General features: G+C 43.4%; 1 long non-coding RNA gene across 1 annotated transcript in view; it reads left to right on the top strand.

The window, feature by feature from the left end:
* LOC138444995 (uncharacterized) overlaps positions 1 to 23896 on the top strand; it is a 58357-nt gene extending 34461 nt beyond the window's left edge. The window contains exons 2-3 of the long non-coding RNA XR_011258690.1: positions 632 to 746; positions 21469 to 23896. This is a non-coding gene — a long non-coding RNA (uncharacterized lncRNA). The remainder of the gene's footprint in view (positions 1 to 631; positions 747 to 21468) is intronic.
* The last annotated feature ends 586 nt before the right edge of the window (positions 23897 to 24482 follow it).

Raw genomic sequence — 24482 nt, 5'->3', positions numbered from 1 at the left:
TGAGTATTCTTTGGAAGGACTGATGCTGAAGCTGAAACTCCAATACTTCGGCCACCTGATGCGAAGAACCGACTCATTTGAAAAGACCCTGATGCTGGGAAAGATTGAAGGCGGAAGGAGAAGGGAACGACAGAGGATGAGATGGTTGGATGACATCACTGACTCAATGGACATGAGTTTGAATAAACTCCAGGAGTTGGTGATAGACAGGGAAGCCTGGCATGCTGCAGTCCATAGGGTTGTAAAGAGTCGGACACGACTGAGCCACTGAACTAAACTGAACTGATTCAAGAATAGATTGAAAACTCAACCAAAAAGAAAAAAAAAAAGTGTTCCACTATGGAAAGAGGGCCAGGAGTGTAGACTGGCAGGAGTCTAGAGCTGCGGGAGGGGCACGCTCACAAATTATTCAGCAGAGCCCCTCCTTCCACAGGACTGAGGCTGAAGCCTCCCCAGAAGGCAGCCTTGGGGAGGAAGATGAGAAACCTGCTCTCGGGGATCGCTGTAAAAATCCCATGACCCTCACCTCTCTTTAAACATTTTCTAAATTGTCAACTCTATCATATAGTCCAAAGAACCTACATATCATATATGTACTGTTCCCACCTCCTTTTCTATATTTTTTTTGTAGGGGAAAAAAATCCCGGATGAAAGAACTAGCCTTTTGCACATCAGTGCTCAGAAGGGAGTGGAGATGACCAAGGGGAGAGCCCGACGTCATGCATATATTAGCGGCGATCTACCAGGTAGGCCTGCGTAGCTTGATAACCCCTGACTCACTGTGCGTTATCTCCCTCGGCATCGTGGCTGGTGGGAGCCAATGCGGGGCAGGAATCTGGGCAGGGCCAGTCCCCTCACCCAACCTTGCACCCCTTGCAGCTGGCTGAGCAACACGGCAACAGCGCAAGGCTGGAGCAGCAACCATTCTTCTCGTCATTGTTGAAGCCGTGACCTCTTCCTGCAACAGTCCACAAGGACAGGACTGCAGGAATCCCCTAACTCTGCACAGCTTAATGCAAATATTAAAAGGAACCAGGCACATACATAAACTGGTTATTTGCTCTTCGTAAAAATAAATTTTGGAGCCATAGATCCTGGTTCTTAATTCATAAGGTAGAAACTCTTTTATCCAAACATTATTGATTATGGGACCAGGGCATCAACTGGTCACCTAGTTAAAAATAATCCAAATGAATGGATTGCATAATCCTAACAGCACTGCAGAAGTTGTCCTTTTATTGATTCTTAACAAACCCTATGATTCTCATGGGTAAATGGAGTCATTGTCCCAATGGGGTGGGCGCCCCACACAGCTGCCTCTTTACCCCTGGGCTTGGCACAGAAGTTCCAAAAGCACCTTCCTGCCCCAGGGCTCTTCACTCTTGGGATATTCGCAAGCTCCACCTCTCCAACTCCCTTGCATTTCTCTGTGGCCAAACTTCCCCTTAAAATCCACCTGGCACCTCAGCTTTATGAGCAAAAAAGGCCTTTTTTCTCCCAGGCCTATTCCCACTCTGACTCCAGGAGCCAGGTCAAAGTCCAGACCCACCTTCACGGGTCTGCGTGTTGGATGACCATGAACGCCTCACACTCCAGACTCCTGGAGGCTCCAGCCTGTCCCCAGACATCCTCACTCAGTGTGCCCTGGGGCTGGTCCTGCGGCTGCTTCTGGTGCCCCACCAGGATGCAGTGTGTCAGGAAAGAGACCCTTCTCTTGCCCTTCACTGTTCTGAGAAGTAGAACAGGTCTCTCGGGCGTGGTGTTTAGAGTCTCACTGCAGCTCAGGAACTACGGCTGGAGATGAGAACTCACCAAAATGGCCCCTTCAGCTTCACCACGTGGCTTCATCTCTTCCAAGCCTAGAGATTCGCACCCCAACCAGAGGCCCTCCCGCCCTTTTTCCTACTGCCGGGCTTATACGGGCCACATTCAGGTCCAAGTTTGTGAAAATAAGTTGGGGAAAGAAGGTTCGGGGGGTCTCTGATGGGAACGTTCCTTGAGGAGGGCAGGCATTGTCCTGGCTCCCTGATCATCAGGACGGATTGTTCTCGATTCTTTTCCCCTTTTGCTACCTGACTGTGCAGTGTACGCGCTGGGGCAAAGTGTCCTTACCCGGCAGCTATGGGCGTGGCCACGTGAACGACTTCAACCAATGAAATGTAAGCAGGCACCATCCACTCGGGGAACTTACTTCGATGTTCTCTCGAGCTTTGGCTCATCTTCTCCATCTCGAGGGCTACCTTGCCTGGCGCGTATCAATGTGGTCCTTGCCGGGTGCGTATCAGTGTTATCATTACTTGGCCCAGGAATAGAGCTAGATGTGGGAACCCGGAGAGTGAGGAGGAGTGATCAGCCTCTTTGCCCACCTTGTACCTCTGCTTAACCCGTGTTCGGGTGCTCCAGGACCCTCCTGCTCCGGCCTTTACCAAGACTTCCTTAGTTTTTCTATCTTTTGTGGAAGATGCCCCTGCAGGTTCCTCCACCACATCTAGGGCTGCTATGTCCTTTAATCTGATCCCACATTCTCGTTGGCTCTCAAAACTTGAACGATTTGTGTCATCAACTGACCCTTTGTCTTACAGCTCAAATCACTAATTGAGCCTCCTACTAACTTGTCAAATAACGTTAGTGAGAGAGTTTTCCAATAAAGCACTTAAATAAACCACACTTTTGAGTATAATAGCAGAGGGCAGTGAACACATTTCTATTAAAGGAGAAAGCAACAAAGGAAATGGGATTTCTAAATATTTAAGTGTATTTTCAAAACCCATTATATCAAAGATTTTTAATTTTTTTTTTTTTAATATGAAAGTGACATAGTTCCAAAGTGTGTTAAATCCTGCCAGCATGGGGACATTTGCAGACACGCGTGTGGTACTCAGGCAGGCCTGGACAGCTCTTCCCCAGCATAAGCATCTCACAGACAAAAGTCCACTTGTGCCAATTCAATATATATGTCAGAGGAAAATTCATTCCTTTGCAGGATTATAGAAAAATTATTCCAGGACTGTTCAATCTTGCTCTATAAGACAAATTCTTAGTGAGTGAATTAACTCTCTCAGAGTAAATTAGACACATTTTGGAAACTGCCTTAAAGCCTCACGAGCATGCCACCTGTTCGGTTGCCCAGGGCCTGCACTCTGAAAGAGCCTGCTCCTGCCCTAGGAGTCTTGGAATTCTTAATAATCATTGAACAGAAGCCTGCATTTTTCAGTTTGTACTGGGCCCCACAAATCATGTAACTAACCCTACTTTCAGGTCCCTATAAGAAAGAGAGAGGCTCTAAATAGTCCTTTGGTATTTTTTGTTCTCTAATCGTTTGTTAATCCACATGGATTCTTGGCATCTACTTTGGTGACTGAAACCCTTTTCCACAGTAGACTGAATTTTTAGAAACCATCTTTCACCTCTTTTAATCGTGGCTGGAAGGGTCATGGGAGTGGGTCTGATGTCACTGGTTTAATGGCCAGTGGAAATATCACATTCCCTCATCAATTCAAAACACGCCCTTCGCTTTATGTTCACTGTCTCCAAGCCGGCTTTTCTGATGCCTGCCTTCTTCCCAGAAATGAACGGTGAGAATTTGCTCTTTAGGGAAAAGTGGCCAGTTCAGCCATCTTAAGTTTGTTTGCGCTTGTGGCAACAGTTTAAAAAGGAAATCCTGCCCCTCCACCCCGCCCCCGCCACCAAAAAAAGAACATGGTAGGCAGTGCAGAGATTCAAAGGACTGTCAACTTGCAATGCGGGTATGCAGGGAGGACGGGAGGTGGCCACCAGAGGGAGGCTCTGAGGGAGATGAATGTCCCTTAAAGAAGAGGCAGGCAGCCCACCTCCTCCTGGAAGAATGCCCATTAAGGATGTGGGATTGTGCGTATGAATATTTAATTTGTACCTTTTAATGGGTTTGTTTTTAGCATCTTTCTTATTTAAAAATAATTCTGACTTCATTTCCCCCGCTCCCCAAAAGGTAAATAAAGGCAAAATAGCGCTGAGAAAGCATCTCCAATGGCTTCCGAGTCATTTTGCTTGTTTTAATGCCCAAGACTCAATGTTCCTCGGGTGTCCTTGAGGTTAAAAGGATTCTCTGAAGCACACCATCTTTTCTTGCCCTCCTCCCACAGTTCCTGTCCTTCACCTTTTATAGGAAGACCATCTAAATGACAAATTACCAACGAGAGATTAGACTAGTCCTGGATCTTTAACCTCCCCCACCCCAAATATTCGGTATAATTATAGAGACAGTTTGTCTTGTGGATGATGGTTATGCTGGTTCTTCTCCAACAGAGACAAATGGCAAGAGGTAATTAACCTGTTTGCCAAACTGATAACTCGTAGACATGACTACCTCCTGAGAGTAACTCAAAGAGCAACACAGATGAATGGAGAATAAGCACCTTTAGGCTAAATGGCCAGTGGTGAGAAATATCAAAGAAAAGACATTATTTAACCATCTAAACTGTCCCACCGTGACCTGGCCCTAATCTAGGCTCAACTGATCAATAGCTGCTGACATTGATGTATGTTCCTACTGATTATAAAGTGTCTTTGGGTGCATTATCCTATCTTCAAGTCCCTGATCTGAGAATATACAAAAGGGTAACTTCCCACTGGAGAGATTCATTACACACTTGGAAAATAAATAATGAAAATAAGCCTTTTATTTATATCGACTAAGCATCTGAGGGGCTTCCCTGGTAGCTCAGCTGGTAAAGAATCTGCCTGCAATGCAGGAGACCTTGGATCTATCCTGGATTGGGGAGATCCCCTGGAGAGTAGATAGGCTATCCACTCCAGTATTCTTGGGCTTTCCTGGTGGCTCAGCTGGTAAAGAATCTGCCTGCAATGTGGGAGACCTGGGTTCGATCCCTGGGTTGGGAAGAACCCCTGGAGAAGGGGGCGGCTGCCCACTCCAGTGTTCTGGCCTAGAGAATTCCATGGACTGTATAGTCTATGGGGTCGCAAAGAGACGTGACATGACTGAGTGATTTTCGCTTTCACTTTCAAGCATCTGAAGGGGCAGTGATGACTTGACAGTAATGCCTGGGTTACTGCGGTTGCTGTTCTTCTGCAAAATTGCCTATGGGTGGGTTTCCTCCATTTTTCTTGGCTCCTTTTCCCTGCTGTATGTACTGTTCTTCCACTTTTAGGCTCCAATCTCAGTTCTTTCCGTGGCTGACTTGCACCCGCCACCGTCTAGACCTTGGTTCTCATTGCCGCATCTTCCTGGTTCCACAGCTTCCTCCCCATTCCGTGCAGGGCACTGTCCAAGTGAAAGCCTTGACCTCTCCATGATGTGGCCCTGGCCTCATTTCCTCCTCTCTCTGCCTCGCCTCCATGCCCAGATCACAGTACCCATAGTGGGCAGCTTTCCATGCACACCATGGACTTTCCCACCTGGAGCCTCTCCTGCATGTCCCTTCTATCTGGGAAGGAAGTCATCACTTTCTGCTGAGACAGAAGGTCCCTCTCAAGGGCTTGAGAGTAAACATTTGAGGATTTGCCTGCCACAGGGTCTCTGTGGGGGCAACACACATGGAAGCAGTCACAGACAATACATAATTAAGCATTCTGGGTTCCACCAAAACTTGATTTTGAGATATGAAGAACTGGAATTGCAAATCATGTTCACATGTTGTAAGATAGTCTTCTTCTCTTGATTTTTTTCCCCAATCATTTAAAAATGTAAAAATTGTTCTCAGGTCTTGGGTTGTATGAAAACCAGGCACTATCTGAATTTGGCTCACGGTATGTAGTTTGACGGAGAAGGCAATGGCATCCCACTCCAGCACTCTTGCCTGGAAAATCCCATGGATGGAGGAGCCTGGAAGGCTGCAGTCCATGGGGTCGCTGCGAGCTGGACACGACTGAGCGACTTCACTTTCACTTTTCACTTTCATGCATTGGAGAAGGAAATGGCAACCCACTCCAGTGTTCTGCCTGGAGAATCCCAGGGACGGTTGAGCCTGATGGGCTGCCGTCTATGGGGTCGCACAAGAGTCGGACACGACTGAAGTGACTTAGCAGCAGCAGCAGCAGCATGTAGTCTGACAATTCCTTGATTTAGACTAGTATTAGCTCTTCACAGCCAGATCAGGTGGTATCTTCAGGAAACTTCTCTGAATGTTGGGCGAATTTGGCAAAAAAAAAAAAAAAAAAAAAAAAATCCTTTGTCTGTGTTCCCCCGGGACCAGTTTCCATTTTTTCATCTCTTCCCAAAGGATTTTCTAGTCAAGTGCCCTGCCACTGAGACGCAGCGCCATCCCCAAAGCATTTGGCAATGACCTGCTTTTGTGCCTGAGTTCTTACTAACAGCTTAGTCCCCCAGAGCAGAGCTGGAGCTTCCCTGCTCCTGGGCTCCAGGCCCGACCCTGTACTCCCAGCCGGGTGAGGGCCCAGGTTCTGAGTGGCCCCTGGGTGGAGCTGGGTGTTCTGGGGTGGTATCTGAGCCATCTCCCCTGGTTTGCCTGGGCCTTGCAGGGAAATGGGCTTCCCAGGTGGTGCTAGTGGGGTAAAGAACTCATCGGCCAATGCAGGATTTGATTGAGAGAAGGGTTTGATTCCTGGGTCAGGAAGATCTCCTTGAGGAGCGCATGGCAACCCACTCCAGTAACCATGCCTGGAGAATCTCATGGACAGAGGAGCTGGGTGGGCTACAGTCCATGAGGTTGCAAAGAGTTGGACATGACTGAAGTGACTTAGCACACACACATGCAGGGAGACAGGTCACTGTAAATAAGAAAGCAGTGTGTAGGTTACACTGTGAACCAGACAGTTACCTGATCTAGAGAGAAGGAAGCAGTGATTATGGGGCAAAAAGAAGCATCATGTACTTGGAACATACGAGAGCTCTAGAAATGAGAGGGACTCTCAAAACATGGAGACTGTGAAGGGGAAGGCATTTCCCTGCCACAGAACTCTCCTGAGAGCCAGAGGTGTCCTTCTGCCTCAGAATCACCAGCCTCATCTCAAGCTTACAGCTCAGAATGGCCAGGGGAGCTTGGGGATCTGCATTTTAGTTAGCTATTGGTACAGAACAAATTGCTCCTAAATTTAGTGGTTCAAAATAAAAATAACCATTTATCATTTCACTCCATTGCTATAGATCAGGAGTTGGAGAGTGGCTTAGCTCATAACTCAGCGGGTAAAGAATCTGCCTGCAATGCAGGAGACCCCAATTCAATTCCTAGGTTGGGAACACCCACTGGAGAAGGGATAGGCTACCCATTCCAGGCTTCCCTGGTGGCTCAGCTGGTAAAGAATCTGCCTTCAGTGGGGAGACCTGGGTTCGATCCCTGGGTTGGGAAGGTCTCCTGGAGAAGGGAATGGCTATCCACTCCAGTATTCTAGCCTGGAGAATTCCATGGACAGAGGAGCCTGGTAGGCTACAGTCCATGCGGTCACAAAGAGTCAGACACAACTGAGTGACCTTCACTTTCACTTCACTTAGCTGAATGGTCCTGTCTATGGCTCTCTCAGAAGATGATGGTCAAGAGGTCAACCAAGGCTATGGTCACCTGAAGTCCCATCTGGAGTTGGAGGATTTGATTCAAAATGGCATACACAGTGGTTCAGAAGTTGGTGCTGGGGGTTAGCAGCCTATCTCCTTTCTTCCTCAGGTGGATCTCTCCGTGTGTGTGTGTGTATGTGTGTGTGTGTGTGTTTCACTGCTTCATTTCACCAGTATTTGTAATATGGCGTGATAGATCTTATTTTGAAGATGTTAGGATCGGTGGCCTCTTTTCATGAGCTTCTGAATCCATCATGTTGCTTAGGATCTTTCTTCTTCACAGGGATTTTTTTCACCCATTCACCACAAGCACTCAGCTTCATGCCTGGTAGCTTCCTCCACCAGGGCTTACTGGATGTCCTTACAACATGGCAGCTGGATTGCACCAAGAGATAACAAGGTGGAAGCTGCAATGGACCTCACTGTCACATTCTTTCCTTTTCACCATGTCTGTGGTTACCCAAGTCAGCCCCATTGCAGCATGGCAGGAAATGGTTCCAGGGTGTAACTATCAGGAGGCAGAAATCACTGGAGCCATCTTGTAGACCGGACATGGCAACAAAGGACTTAGAGCCTGTTTTCTTAAGGGCTAGATTAAAACAACTTTAAAAAAAAATTATATATGCTGTTTTATAGAAAAACTTCCTTGATCCAAACTTCATCAAGATCCCTTAATCTAGACAAATGCTAAAAACAGAAAGCTATTTTCTAAGGCTAGATTTTGCTTGTGCCTGACTGGGTCTGGTATGAGTGGACTGGTTTTGGGGGAGTGGAACATGACATTTCCCACCCTGAGACAAATAGTTTTAACAATAGTTTTGTATCTTACCAAACTCTATATTGCTGGTGTGTATGTATAGTAAATGGGCTTCCCCGGTGGCTCAGATGGTAAAGAATCCTCCTGCAATGTGGGAGACCTGGGTTCAATCCCTGGGTTGGGAAGATTCCCTGATAAGGGAATGGCTACCCACTTCCGTACTCTTGCCTGGATAATTCCCTGGACAGAGGAGCCTGGTGGGCTACAGTCCATGGGGTTGAAAAGAGTTGGACACGACTGAAGCAACTTGGCACACACACACACGCTTCTGTAGTAAACATTGGACTATTTTACATCAATATCCAAGTTCTCTTCTTCCAATTCCTGAAACTGGTTCTTATTGATGGAAGGTAATCGGAAGTGTTGTACATTACCTCCAGACCGAGGCAGTTAAATGAAACAGGATTTACCCATCCTCCTCCTCTCCTGACTGCTGGTCCAATGCAAAGCCCTGATAGAGGAAACCAAGGCACCAAAAATGGCAGAGCCACTAACTGAAAAAAGCCTGGATCCCTGAATGCCTGGAGCAGGGTTCCCTGCCTTTCTCCTGAGAGACCCATGTTAAGTTGTGAAGAAAGTGAGAAATAAACCTCTGCTTTGTTAAACCACTGAAACTTTCAGGTCTTTGTTCATGTGGCCAGCACTGCTTGTTATGACTCATGCAAAGTATAAATCTTACGTAAATCTTTGCCATCCTAGGATTGAACTTAATTTTTCCAAAACTGAATCCCTGCCTACTTTCTTTTGTATTTGTGCTTTCTCATAAGATATTTCATTTTTAAACTAATAACAACAACAAAGCCCCAGACTGTTCTGGATCTTGATAACGGGTTGGTGACAGCTGTTGAAGGCCTTTGGGGGGAAAAATGTTGCCTTCTGGGTTGTAGCTTATGAGGTACAAATGTATTATATGATGTTACAGCATATGACATGACACCTGGATAAAAAAAAAGGAATGTAGGGATTAAAAATAAAAGTAAATAAAGGTTATTAAAAATGATATCCTGTATACAAATTGATCCAGTATATTCAAAAATTAAAATAACTTTACTTTTTTATGAATGTCAGAGGACCACAAGGTTCTTTTTATATCCCAAGGACTGAACCAATTAAAAAAAAAAAAAACAACCTTTAACCATATACTTCTAGAATTAAAGGTCAGCTCTGAAAACTTCAATAACAGACTTATAAATACTAACAGTTCCTAAAATGCTGTCTGCATAATCAAGGACTATTTCTCAATGCTGCTCTATAAAAAACTAGATCACACCCTTGTTTTGTGACTTAGACTGTGAATTTTTGTCTTCTCCTTGTGTTAATGGAGCACCACGAGGAAACTGAGGAAAGCACGGTCAATGTGTCCCGTTTATTCCATCCATCTTTCACCCTCTTGGATCTACTGTCCCTTCACACCAGCCACTCCAGGGGCCACCAACACCCCAGGGGGCCTCTCCTTCCATTTCTTGGCTCAGCAGCAGGGCCCCAGCCAGGAGGTGGGCCTGCCAGCCCCCAGGCTGCCCTGCTTTCCACTTCCACACAGGGAGCCTTTCTGTGGCCACGTTTGTGGCTTGATGATGTCAGACTAGCTAAATCTCATTTCTCTCTTCCGGCCTCTAAGTCTCTTAGTTCCCTTTATTGGCTCTGGACTTGGTCCACAGGATGTCCTACCAAACTTTTCCTCTGGGGGCCTGTGTCTCGCTCTAGAGGGAGTGCTGGCTGGGGCGGGGCGGGGGAGGGGGGGTTAGACTGGGAGATGGCAAATCTCAGTGACCACAGGACAGGCTTGTAACATGGCTGGTCTTGGTGGTTCAGCTTCAGACTGTGAATATTTCATCTTCCCCCCACTTCCTCTTTTTTCAAAAGGCAAAGACAAATAAAGCTGAATAAAGAGAGCTATCATTTGCTTTGTATCTTGGGACATTTCTCTAACGTCTTTCCAAAAGCTGAGCCCCTTACATGCAAAATAAAATGAATGGCATCTTTAAGAGGGTTGGGGAATTGATGTACTATACAAGAAAATTTCCAGAACGTTCGAGAGTATGTTTTTCCTCTCCATCAGTATGTGTAAGAAAGAAAAGAGACCCAGACCACTGATGGAAGTGGATGAAAAATAAAGGAATCTGTGGCAAAGGAATAGTCAGAATACTTGAGCTGAAAACAAAGGAGAGTGATCGTTTTTACAACCTAGCCTTAGACACTGAACAGTTGATTCGGGTGACTAACTCTAGCACATCTGTATTTACATGATCTAGAAACGTAAATTATGAACACACAGGAAAATTCGGGGGTTGCCCGGGGAGAGAGAAAAGATAGTATCTGATTACATTGGTGTCTTTGTCCTTATCTATATGAAGTCCTGATCTAGCATGCGTGCGCCACCTGGTGGAGTCACAATACCTACCTTCACTTGGAAATGGATTCAATTCAGCAAGATGCTTTCAATTTCCCGTCAACGGCAATGAAAGGGGATTGAAAAAGTATTTTTGTGGCAACCACATGTAGGGTATTTCCAAATTATGTAAGCCAATGATGAGTGAAAACTTACGAACTTCACACAAATGCCTGATTTCATCATCTAAAGGCATCCATTCAATGTCAAAGTGTGTATTGTGTCTGGACACCAAAGACACCCACCAGCTCTGCAGATAGTTCCTGCCTTCCAAAGCAGTTACAGACGTCTCCCTTCTGTTTTCAAGGTACTAAGAGGTAGTGATAGTAGTACTAGTGGCAGCTAATAAAGAGAGAGAAGAATCCCTAAACTCAGTAGCCATCCTTCAAATAACCAACAGCTGATGTTTGCCATAAAGCAATAACACTGACCTGCCGAATCTCTTGCTCTGAAATTGTGGGGTGGGGGGCGGTTTTTGTAAATCTAGTTACTCTAAATGTGAAGACTTCCCACACCAACTCTGACTCTCTCTTTCTTTAAACCATTTTTTAAATTAAATTTTTATTGGCATATGGTTGCTTTACAATGCTATGTTACAAAGCTATGTTGCTTTTTACCATACAGCAAAGTGAATCAGTTATATGTGTATATATATCTCTTTTTTGGATTGCCTTTGATTTAGCTCACCACAGAGCACCGGATAGCATTCCCTGCGCTGTACAGTAGGTTCTCATTAGTTATCTATTTTATACTTTTATACACACTAGCAAATATACGTCAATCCCAGTCTCCCAACTCATCCCACCCCCTACATTCTCCCTTGGTGTCCATTATTTTTTTCCTCTGTGTCTCTCCTTCTGCTTTGGAAATAGGATTTCTAGAGTCTGCATGTATGTATTAATATACGGTATTGTTTTTCTCTTTCTGACTTACTTCATTCTGTATCTGATTCGCTATTTACTTGGAGTCTCCTGTTCTCTCTGACTTGTGTTCTGAAGGGCATCAACATCCACCTAAAGTTGTCCCCAGCTCTCAAATTTCCCTACTTATGCGCAGTTCTCCGATCAACCACTTACACTCTCAACTCTATCACCCACAAGGAAAGAGTCAGAAGGAACTCAGGGAAGAAAGAACAGAAAATATCCAGAGGTGGTTTTTTTTTTTTTTTTTTGTAAGTTGCTTTGAAATGACTGCACATTTTATATGGAATCTACAAAAACATAGAAATGTACAGAATGGTAAAATAGCTGAAGTGAGAAGGAAGCAAGACCAAGGAAAACATCTCAGCAACTTTTGGAAACATTGGAAAAGTGGAAATGTGCCAACATTTTAAAACATGGATTTTTAAAACGAAAATAGAATATTTCAAATAGCTGTTGATGTTTGTTGATTTATTTACTGTTTTGTTGTTGTTGTTGAGACGTAATTCACATAACATAGAATTCACCATTTTAAAGTATATAGTTCAAAGTTTTATTTTTTACTTACAAAGTTGTGCAACTGTCACATCAAACCAATCTTAGAACATTTCCATTACTCCCAAGAAAAACCCCACACCCATACCTCACTCCCTGTCCCCTCTTCCCTTACCAGCCTCCGGCAACCAATAATTGACTTTTTATCTCTACAGATTTGCCTGTTCTATATACTCTGTGTAAATGGTAGCATATAGTAAGAGGTCTTTGGAGTTTAGCTTCTTGCGCTTAGCACGTTCAAAGTTCATCCATCTTGTAGCATTATAGGCCATTGTATGAGTATATTGCACATCATTTCTCATACATTCAGTAGTTAATGGACATCTGGATTATTTCTGCTGTTGGCTTTATTGTGAATAATGCTGCTATGAACATTCATATACAAGTTTTTATGTAAATATACATTTTCAATGCCCTTGAGTGTATGTTTATATATATGAGTGGGATTGATGGGTCACATGGTAATTGTATGTTTAACTCTTTGAAGAACTGCCAAGCTACTTTTCACTGTGGCTGCACCATTTTATAGTCCCAACAACAATGTATGAGTGTTCTAATTTCTCTGTATCCTCACTAAGACTAGTAATTTTCTGTTTAAAAATTACCATTATTATTATTTCCATCCTACTGGGTGTGAAGTGATCATTGATTTTTAAGAGTGAGTATTTCAGGTAATGCAATGGTAAGGAATCTGCCTGCCAATGCAGGAGGTGCAAGAGACATAGTTTCAATCTCTGGATCGGGAAGCTCCCTTAGAAAAGGAAATATATTCTCCAGTATTCTTGCCTGGAGAACTCCAAGGACAGAGGAGCCTGGCAGGCTACAGTCCATGGGGTTGCAGAGTCAGGCAATGTTAAGCGACTGAGCACACACTCAACACACATTAATGCAAATACAGACTAGAAAACAAAGGAGATGCTCTTGGGCATAGAAAAGAACTTTCAGATCAGTTCAGTTCAATCGCTCAGCCGTGTCTGACTCTTTGAGATCCCATGAACTGCAGCATGCCAGGCCTCCCTGTCCATCACCAACACCTGGAGTTCACCCAAACCCATGTCCATCAAGTCGGTGATGCCATCCAACCATCTCATCGTCTGTCATCCCCTTTTCCTCCTGCCCTCAATCTTTCCCAGCATCAGGGTCTTTTCAAATGAGTCAGCTCTTCGCATCAGGTGGCCAAAGTATTGGAGTTTCAGCTTCAACATCAGTCCTTCCAATGAATACCCAGGACTGATCTCCTTTAGGATGGGCTGGTTGGATCTCCCTGCAGTCCAAGGAACTCTCAAGAGTATTCTCCAACCCCACAGTTCAAACACATCAATTCTTCTGTGCTCAGCTTTCTTTATAGTCCAACTCGCACATCCATACATGACCACTGGAAAAACCATAGCCTTGACTAGATGGACCTTTGTTGGCAAAGTAATGTCTCTTCTTTTTAATGTGCTATCTAGGTTGGTCATAACTTTCCTTCCAAGGAGTAAGCTTCTTTTAACTTCATGGCTGCAATCACCATCTACAGTGATTTTGGAGCCCCAAAAAATAAAGTCTGACACTGTTTCCACTCTTTTCCCATCTATTTGTTATGAAGTGATGGAGCCAGATGCCATGATCTTAGTTTTCTGAATGTTGAGCTTTAAGTAAACTTTTTCACTCTCCTCTTTCACTTTCATCAAGAGGCTCGTTAGTTCTTCTTCACTTTCTGCCATAAGGGTGGTGTCATCTGCATATCTGAGGTGATTGATATTTCTCCTGGCAATCTTGATTCCAGCTGGTGCTTCTTCCAGTCCAGCGTTTCTCATGATGTACTCTGCATAGAAGTTAAATAAGCAGGGTGACAATGTACAGCCTTGACGTACTCCTTTTCCTATTTGGAACCAGTCTGTTGTTCCATGTCCACTTCTAACTGTTGCTTCCTGACCTGCATACAGGTTTCTCAAGAGGCAGGTCAGGTGGTTTGGTATTCCCATTGAACTTTATGTTTATATATTAAGGTCAACTACATACTTGGCCCTCATCTAACCCAGACAAGAATAATTACCCAGCTTGTTTACCTAAGTATTCTGCTACCAGGGTGTTTATAGAATCACAGAGTCTTAGAGTGAAAACTGCCATAGAGAAGATTCCTCAACTTGTGCTACAGTTTCTAAATTGCAGAAATTTCTCTACAATTTATCTGATAGTTAATCATTTCATTCCACTCATGCAATGACAGGGAACTCTTTTCTTCACAAGACTTCCCATTTTATTTATAATTTCTAGAACAGCCTTCCTTACATTTAAAATGTAAATTTTAAATGCCTTGCCTTCTTATAACATCATGTAAATTTTGAGACCACATGAAAAATCTTGAATTCCATTAAGCCACCGGTCATGTCCTTGTCCTCAATATTTCTCTTCATCAAGCTGTCTTCAGAAGGTTACCCATCCTATAAAGTCATGGATTCCTCTCCTTCACCATCTCCGATGTCTTCCTCTAGATATTAAAATGGGTCTATATCCCTCTAAACATGAATCACTGGGGTGTGAGCCCAGCACGCTCTGGACAGTAGGGAATACAGTGAGAGTGTTATTTGGCTGTGACGCTGTGCTTCCTCTGATGATGTTGTGAGACTGCATGCCTTTCTGCAACTGTGTTATAATTGCAATTTGTTTGCTCAAATTGTGCTTGAGCCAATCAGCTAAAACCCACCAAACTTTTTCAAATGATATGCTCTCACTCCCCTGTTCTTGGGCAGTTGGTTTTCAAAGCTTGTAGGACTCTTATCCTTTTTAAATTTCATCTTTTAAATTTTAGTCTCTAATTCCAAAGATTGTGACAATCTTTTGGACTCCTGAGTCTGTTTCCACTTCACTAACTACTTCTCTCAGGCTTTGTGCCCATCACAAATTAGAAAGGCATTTTATTGGTCTTTGATCAATTCATTGTTATGAACCACATATCCAGCCTGCTCTCCTGGATGGCATCTGTTCTCACAGACAGCACCACTATGCAGTTCAAACACCTGTTCAAGTGTCTGTCTCTCTATTAGATTGGACTCTCAATTGTTCTTTCAAGTACTAGTCACTCAGTAAGTTTTGGTGAATCGAGTTGGACTGAATCTCCTTTTCAAATGCCAGCTTAGAGTTTTTTTGGTAAGACCACTTGCCAAACATGTGAGAACATCTCCTGTCTTGCTAAAATCTCACTAATTAGTTATGTTAAACTATGGTCAAGGGGGAGGAAAAAGCTGTTCATTTATACCTTCTCCTTAGTTAGTAACTCATTTCCTAATACATCATCCTTCATCTGCTAAGTTCTTGTAATGATACGTGCTAGGATCTGTATTAAGCATTTTGCATATGTTATCTCATCTCATCCTTAAAGGAAACCTATCAGGTACAATTATTTCCCAGTCTAGAGACGAGGAAGCTGTGGCACAGGGGTAATTTAAGTAAATCATTCAGGGTCACGTGTCCAATAACTAGCCAAGCAAGCATCGAAACTCAGGTCAAGTCTAATATGGAGCCAGAAAGCCAATCGCTATGCACCCTGTCACCTTTTATGAAGTCATGACTTTCACCCAGAAAAGAGATGAAATGCTATTATAATGTGTCACTGAGGACATCCATTTCCTTATCGGTATCCACAGATTCCTGCTGGTGATTAATACCTTCCATTCAAAGTGACCCACAGAGAATGGCTGCCTCGGAAAAAGGAAGGAAAAACATGAGACCCTGAGACCATAGAGGGTCTAATGAGATCTTAACATGCATTTCTAATGCTTTGTTTCTTGTATTTTAAAATAAAGAATACAAAATTATACAATGCAAATACTCGCTAATACAAAGTGCTGGGTTTATGTGTGTTTTTATGTTCTCAATACTTGCCTGCATTTTTCAAATTACCAAAAGAATATTTCAAAACAAAAATCTATAGATACGTGGAAATTTTGATGCATGTGAAACTGCTGATGCCACAGTTCCTTTTGATGTGGCTAAATGAGGCGGGCCACAGATTTCCCTGTTTCATCACAACAAGTTTAATGTACATCAGCAAAATCATAATTTAAAAATCACTTCAGGCTGTTTAGCTGAATGTATATAATTTCTTCTAGAAGAGCAATTCACCTCCCAGCACTAGAGGAGAGAGGGAATACCCAGAATCCTCTTGACTCTGCGGACTCCATGCTGGAGCCCCAACAATTAAGCTTCTGTTGGAAGAGCTAGGCTAGGCCATTAGAAAATGAACTAATACGCATTCTTAGTGCTGCTAATTTATTGCACGCATTGACAACTAGGAAGAAATAAAAGGTTCCCAAAGATTATTTCTAAGTCATAAGATCAACGAAAGATTTTTTTTCATATTCTTTATACACATCCCAAATTTTCCACAGGAAAAAATAAAACTTTAATGTATTCTCTTTCGTCCTCCAATGTTTTAATATTCATCTAGAGGTTTATATGCTCTGAACCAGTGATATTGTTAACACTACTGAAGTTGCAAGCACTTTAGATAATTAACTGTCCCCAGATTGCTAGCAGCTTAGTACACTGAGGCTTCTATCTGTCTGTTGCTTCCCTGGTAAACTGTCACATCTTTCTTAACGTTGCTTCTTCGGTTTTTTGTCACCTTCCAAGTTCCTATTTCATTCACTGTATCCTAGGGAATTAAATGAATGTGCTTGTTAGGCCTGTTTGTAGAGTAAATAGACCTGAGTAAAGGTCTGAAGGCCTTTGCTGTGGAGGACTGCTCTGGATCTTTAGGGTGGGTTTGTGACAGCAGGTGAAGGCCTTTAGAGGTGGGAAATGTTGCCCTCTGGATTGCAACTTGTGAACCAGAGGATTGAGACTTTTTATAAATCGAAACATCTGTCAAGTGAGTCATTTCCGTACTTGATATAAACTCTATTTTTTTGTTGTCGTTTAGTTGCTAAGTCGTGTCCGACTGTTAGAGGCCCATGGACTGTAACCCTCAGGGCTCCTCTGTCCATGGGATTCTCCAGGCAAGAATACTGGAGTGGGTTGCCATTACCTTCTCCGGGGGAGCTTCCAACCCAGGGACTGAACCAGAGTCTCATCCATCGGCAGGTGGATTCTTTACCACTGAGCCACCAGGAAAGATGTATAAACTCTACACACATCTCCTTTTTACCTCTAGAGTGTGTGGAAGAAGTTAGCTGCTTGCTGCTGAAAATAGTGTTTTGAAATCAAAGCAAAAATACATGAGCTTTATGAAGACATTGCAAACTTTTTTCTAGTTTTATTCTTTATTAGGTGAAGAATGTCAATCTTCTGATTTTTTTTTAATCTAGTACGTTTTATTTGGAGCAAGTCCACTTAACAATTTATACCCTGGGATTAGGCTATGATATTAGACATTATAGATTGGTTTTTGAAAAGTACCATTTTAATATATTATCATTGTAGTTGTTGAGTGTTTAAAATACATTTTATACATTTGTTTATATTTCCCCCAAGAAGCCCATGATTGGATCTATTGTGTTTTGACACTGCAGATCATTGGAAAAAGTTTTGATTTTCAGAGATTAGGGAACTGTTTTGACTCCACTGTAAAGTGTTTATTTGACTTGCTGTCCTTCAAAATAGAGACCAATGATAAATGGATCTGTTTCATAGGAATATACTTTGGGTTATTGTTTAGGAGTAGGAATAGTTTGCAATGAATCTCCATCATTTCTGTCTTCACTATGACTATTGCATCTCATATATACATGATACTTTGTAGCCTCAAAATATAAATCATCTCAGTTGATTCTAACACCTAACAGTAGGAGTGATTCAGTTCAGTTCAGTTCAGTTGCTCAGTCATGTCCAACTCTTTGCGACCCCATGAATTGCAGCACACCAGGCCTCCCTGTCCATCACCAACACCCAGAGTTCACTCACACTCACGTGCATCGAGTCCTTGATGCCATCCAGCCATCTCATCCTCTGTCGTCCCCTTTTCCTCCTGCCCCCAATCCGTCCCAGCATCAGAGTCTCTTCCAATGAGTCAACTCTTCGCATGAGGTGGTCAAAGTACTGGAGTTTCAGCTTTAGCATCATTCCTTCCAAAGAACATCCAGGACTGATCTCCTTTAGAACGGACTAGTTGGGTCTGCTGGCGGTCCATGGGACCCTCACTGCCCACCTCCTAATGAGGAAGAGCCCAGTGGCTCTTGAGCCCGTTGTCTTCTGATTCTTGGTATAGGCGGCTTCTGACCACTCAGGGTAGCAGAGAGTGTCTGCTCCTGAGACGGCTGGTTTTCTGCAGTCCAGCGATCCTGGCTGGCCTGTGTTGGCTCAACAGTTTTATCTGTATTTGCTTCTTAATTACCAGCTATGACAAAGAATCCTCACTGTCAAGTCTTCATCTTATAAATTAATAATTCCAAGTGAGAAAGAGTGAATCTCACACATATGTTTTAGAAGAATGTCAGTGAGCTTCTCAGAATCTCTCCTTCTAACATTGACTTTGAGAAGGACAGATCTTCTGGTAATTGGCTGGCACGTATTTTGAGTTTGCTTTTTATGATCAACCATAGAAATATGGCTTAGAAAAAGGAAAATGGAATTTTAAATCATACCTATTTGTATGTAAGGCTTAGAGTTGGTTTAAGACTTCAATATAGCTCATCATTCTGAAGTGAACCATTTTTCTCAATGACTGTGGTGTGTAGCTTCTTCTATGACTAATATGCCATATATCGTATTAAAATTGTCAAAGACTGCGCTTTTCTGTGATGAAGAGAAAACACTGAAATATCATATCCAGATTATTGTCAAAAGGTCTTATGTTTAGATAACAATGTAATGTGGTCATTTGCCCCCAAGAATGGTGGGAAAAGCAAAATATCGCAGAAATTGCCTTTCTTATTGCCTCTATTGCTCCCCATTTTTTGTTTACTTTTTGACAAAAGAAGTTGCAGTAGTGTCAGCTGCCTTCAATCTTTTTTTTTTCCTGCCTTCAATCTTTATTGAAAGTAGATATATTAAAAAATAAGCAAGGGAGATTCATGCATTTAACAAATACCCGTGTGTGCATGTGTGATCATTTGCTCAGTCATGTCTGACTCTCTGCAAGCCCATGGACTGTAGCCCAGCAGGCTCCTCTGTCCACAGAATTTTCCAGGCAAGAATACTGGAGTGGGTTACCATCTCCTACTCCAGGGGATCTCCCTGGCCCAGGGGTCAAACCGGTGTCTCCTGCATCTCCTGCAATACCAGGTGGATTCTTTAACCACTGAGCCACCTGGGAAGCAACAAGTAAGAGATTCATGCAGTTAACAAATAACCACGTGCCTCATATATGGATTTAGCCATGAAAACTGGGTTCGGATACAAAGTCATAAAGAATTAAACCTACCATCCATTAGCTTTGATATTTGTGCCCGTATGAGTTGTAATAATTAGTGGACATCTGCCTCTTTTATTTCCCCTCCAGCTTCTCCCCCACAATTTTCACCTTTACACCTTTATAGGTCACTACTAGGGTTCACGCTGTCTCTGGTTTAGTTTCTGCCTCTAAGCTTGGAAACTCTTAGTTTGACCTTCAACATTAAAAAAAATATTCACACAGTGGATGAAAACTGGCGTAAGTTAAATCACTTCACTCCCTTAGACCTTAATTAAGGAAATTGCAGAAGTGTTTATTTAATTATATTTAAATACCTAATTGAAGATCAGAAGTCCACTAGCTTCTAGGTACATGAAGAGTTTGTGATGAAAGTTTCTCCATTTCAATGTTATGAACTGAATTATTGAAACTCACATGCTTGATATGGTCCTTTTTTGTTTCAATAGTTAATAGGCTGAGCCTACGATCATAGAGACTCCTGGGATCACTAGCTCAATATTTACTCTTTCAGATATTAATACTATAGAGGTAAAGAAAGAAGACCATGGATCAAGTTTTTTATGTTTAATTTTAAATATGCTCTTTTCTTTTCTAGATATATTAGTAAACACCAGAAAAAAAATATTTCCCTGTTCTAAAAAAAATTTAAAAAAAATATAGGGAAGAAAGGAAGGCGGAGGAAGGGAGAAAAGAAGGAAGTCTCAGTCAATGAGAAGCACTGGTGGGAGTTCGGAGCATCAGAGGAAGGGTGAAGTCAGAGTACTTCTCTGTGTGTGTCTCAGCCCGTGTCCTGAGCTGCACAGCTCTGGGGTCTCTACCAGGCAGGCCATCCATGTTCCCAGCTTCCTCCATGTAGCCCCTCGGGGGAGACCTTCACCATCACCAGGAAGGGGAGGGTAACAGCCCATCAGTCATTGCCTCAACATCTACTTTGGTTTGGCAGTGCTCCCATCAACTTTGCAACCAATTTCTTTTTTTAAATCCTCTTATGTAAATAGGTGATCTCCATTTAGGCCAGACCTGACTGATACACCCAATAATACCTTTCTTGGAAGGCAGCTATATGGGTGGCATGCACCCTTTCCAAGGGCAGAAAATGGGCTTTCACTTCCTTTTTCAGACCAAAACTCTTTAGTGTTTAGTACGTAAGTTTAGTAAGACCAATGCTCCAGTTTGCAACCAGAAATTAAATTATAAACTTAGAGTGCCAAAAGTGAAGAGACAGCACTTAGTTTAATCCCATCCCACCACGCCACTCTCCAAATACCTACCTCTACTCTGCCCATAATTATGTGGGGTTTGTTGTAACTGGTTTAATCTCATCAGCAAACCTGAGAGACCCAGGCTTTCCTTTTTTTACCCCCAAGAATTTCCCACTGAAAATGCAGAAAAAGTTTTGGTGAGGTCTCCCAATCATCAAGTGATAGCATCAAATTGCAGGGCTTCCCCGCAATGTGAATCATATCAGACAATAATCACCAAGCACCTACCATGGGCCAGGCCGTGTGCCAGGTGCCCAGGGGACACCAAGCTTGGTTTCTGCTCTCTAAGAGCTGAGGGTCTAGTAGACAGTTTGGGTCGAGAAGGAGGGTGGCAAGTGCCATGGGAAGAGACACCACCGATGCTCCAAGGAGAGGGTCTGACCTTGGCCTTTGCCTCTGGAAGTCTCATTGGAGAATCTGGGGGACTTCTTCAGCAGAGTGGCAGAAAGTTGGGCCTTAAAGGATGGAAGATAAAGCTATGAGAAGTATACAGAAAGATTATCTGGGTCTGATAAGGAAGGACAACCGTGGGGAATTGGGGGCACAGAAAATGGTCCAGTTGGACTAAGCAGGAGTCTGAGTGATAGCAGGACACTGCGATGCTGGATTCTTGGGCTAGTTCTTTTTCATGTATTCTGACCAAATGCTCACTCTAGCTTGCTCTCGCTCTCTCTCTTTCCAGGTATCCAAGTCTGGCAGAGCTGGTCCTCAAGGACTAGAAGACCCTGTTACTGCCTCTGGGACTCACATCCCCACCCCTCTCAGCCCCCAGCCCATGATCACTCCCTCTCTCCAATTGCTCCCCTTTACCCCCACTTTGGGGGTTTCACTTTCCATCCCTTTGGTAGCCCTGCTGTCCGCTCATTTGCTAAGTGATGTATACATTCCAGGTTGGATCCAAGACAGTGTGGGATGAAAACCAAATGCAAATCCAACTAGGAAGAAAGGCCAGAATAAACACAAACTTCAAGACCTCAAATGAATAGCTTCCAAGGCTGAGCCTCGGTCTGAGCCATCCCCCAGGCCTCTGCGGCTGAGCCCGAAGCAGCCCCCACAGCTGCCTTGTGAGGATTTGCGGGGAGCTGGATGGAAGAACTCTGGGCGTTTCTTCTTCATCTTTTAAAGATTGATGTGACCTCAGGGCTTCCACAGGGAGCCTCCGCTGGGTCAGCATTCCCTTTGCCAATATAGTGGCCTGTCCCCCTCCCCGCTCTGTCCCCTCGGCCAAGATCCCCCCCATCACCATAGCCCTGACGGTCCCTGGCAGTTCTGTTCATATACTCTTGGATCAGAGGCTCACCTTCTGAAGAATCTTCAGGAACTGTACCTCCTGCCTCCAATGGCACGTGTGTTTGGCTTGTACCAGCTCAGCCAATAAGGAAAGCCCTCGAGCTGTCACTCCAGACTTTCTTCCTGGGGACAGAACTTTGGACCCATAGCTCAAGGGACTGTGTTTACAAGAACTGCTTCCTCTCAGGCATCAGGGAGTCAGCAGCCTGGGCTTGAATCCCAGCGCTGTCCTCAAGATAGTCCGTAACCCTGGACAAGTCACTGTACCCCCTTGGGCCATCATATCTTCAGCCATTCAATAAGTATTCATGTCACAGCCACTGCTCTGGGCACTTTGGAGACAGAGTGAAGCATGCATGAGGGATAAGACATCTTAGAATTCAAGTCTGCTCATGGGAGATGCTCAATAAGTGAGTTCAAATCTGGGACAGGGGAACCTTGGGAGAACAATTTAGTTGAAATTTCTAATTGAAATATGAATGCTCTTTGACCCAGCAAGTCTCTGCTGATGTATATACCCTAGAGAAATTCACATTTACACAAGGGGAAAGAATGAACAGAACAAAATTTAAATGCCAGCTCACAAGAGATTCAATTCCTGGTCTGGTTCAATTCCTGGATGGGGAAGATCCCCTGGAGATGGGATAGGCTACCCACTCTAGTATTCTTGGGCTTCCCTTGTGGCTCAGCTGGTAAAGAATCCGCCTGCAATGCGGGAGATCTGGATTCAATTTCTCAGTTGGGAATATATTTTGAGAAGGGAAAGGAAACCCACTCCAGTGTCCTGGCCTGGACAATTCCATGGACTATCCATGGGGTCGCAAAGAGTCAAACACGCCTGAACGACTTTTACTTTCACTTTCACAAGATTGAAAATTGTGGGATGTGTTATGCCCAAATCGTCAAATCTCCCAATGACCACCAGGGAGCCAATATCCGATGCAAAAACAAGAGAGTTTTTATTACCAAGCTCGAGCTGGGGCTCCCACCGTTACCGATGCAGTGGCTATAGGGAAGAGCCCTGGGTTTTGGATTATATTGCTTATATAGGGAGTGTTCACGAAAAAAAAAAAGAATTTTTAGGTAGGGGGACGTCTGATTGGTCACTTTCTTTCGAAGGGTTGTGCGTTGGTTTCTGATTGGTCCCTGTTACCTAGGTAGACCACAAGTTCCTGAAAGTTAAGTCAGGAGATTCTGGTCTGGGGTCCGATTGGCTTGTGAGTGGTGGGGTGAGGTCAGGGGATTTCCAAAGGCTCTTTTCCCGGAACCTTACAAAATGGAGTTTTTCTGTTAACAAAATGGAGTAGCTTAGGTTCTTCAGGATGTAGTCCTGAATGATTTTGTCATGGATTTTATTGAACCCTGGACCTGTATCCAAACTTACCATTATGAGGAACAGATCCCCCTCTATGGTTGGGTTTTTTTTTTTGTTTATTCGTTACACATAACAAACAGGGGTAGGGGAAGACCCCCTGGAGAAGGGGTAGGCTACCCACCCCAGTATTCTTGGGTTTCTCTGGTGGCTCAGATGGTAAAGAATCCACCCACAATGCGGGAGACCTGGGTTTGATACTTGGGTTGGGAAGATTCCCTGGAGGAGGGCACAGCAATCTGCTCCAATGTTCTTGCCTAGAGAATCCCCATGGACAGAGGAGCCTGGTGGACATAGTCCATGGGGTTGCAAAGAATCAGACATGACTAAGCAACTAAGCACAGCAGAGTGCATTTAAATAATTTAAAACTAATTATTTTGGGGAAGAAAGGCTTTGATTAATGCTTGATTAAAACTCAAGTTGAATAAATAAAACTCCCTTAAAACATCTGTCTCATTTACCAGAATCATTTATTATAATCTCTTAAACATGTTAAACTCCTTCTATAGACGTAATCATAGTTGATTTTCTGTTCTAGTACTTCATATAATTGACCTGGCAAGTTTATCACCAATTAAGCCAAAATGTTCTCATACATTTAAACAGCTCTTCTAAACCTGATAAATTAAATTGCTAAATATAATAAATCTATTTTAATACTCTTAATGAGCTACCCTGTAAACTTTCTTATACCTTTCAACATAAAATTATAAGCCTAAATCAATTTCACATTTTAAATTGGAATCATAAGTTTAAAAAAATTTAATTATTTAATAAGAAACATAAGCAAGTGTGAGAGTATCAATATTATGGGTCTGATTTATTTCATCATCTCCGTATTGATTCTAAACATTATCAGACTTGGGAAGTCACTTATTCAACAAAGGAACAGATTTTTGACCTCAAGGGAGTCAAAGTTACTTCATCAAGGATTCATGACCACAATATGGTGGAATCTCAGATAAACCAAGGGCCCTGAGGAGCCAAAATCAAGCGAGCCAGCCCCCGACCCTTTCTGTGATCGCCCACCATG

The sequence above is a fragment of the Ovis canadensis genome, chromosome 8, assembly GCF_042477335.2.
Source record: "Ovis canadensis isolate MfBH-ARS-UI-01 breed Bighorn chromosome 8, ARS-UI_OviCan_v2, whole genome shotgun sequence".
Lineage (NCBI taxonomy): Eukaryota > Metazoa > Chordata > Mammalia > Artiodactyla > Bovidae > Ovis > Ovis canadensis.
This window is presented reverse-complemented; position numbering and strand designations above follow the sequence as displayed.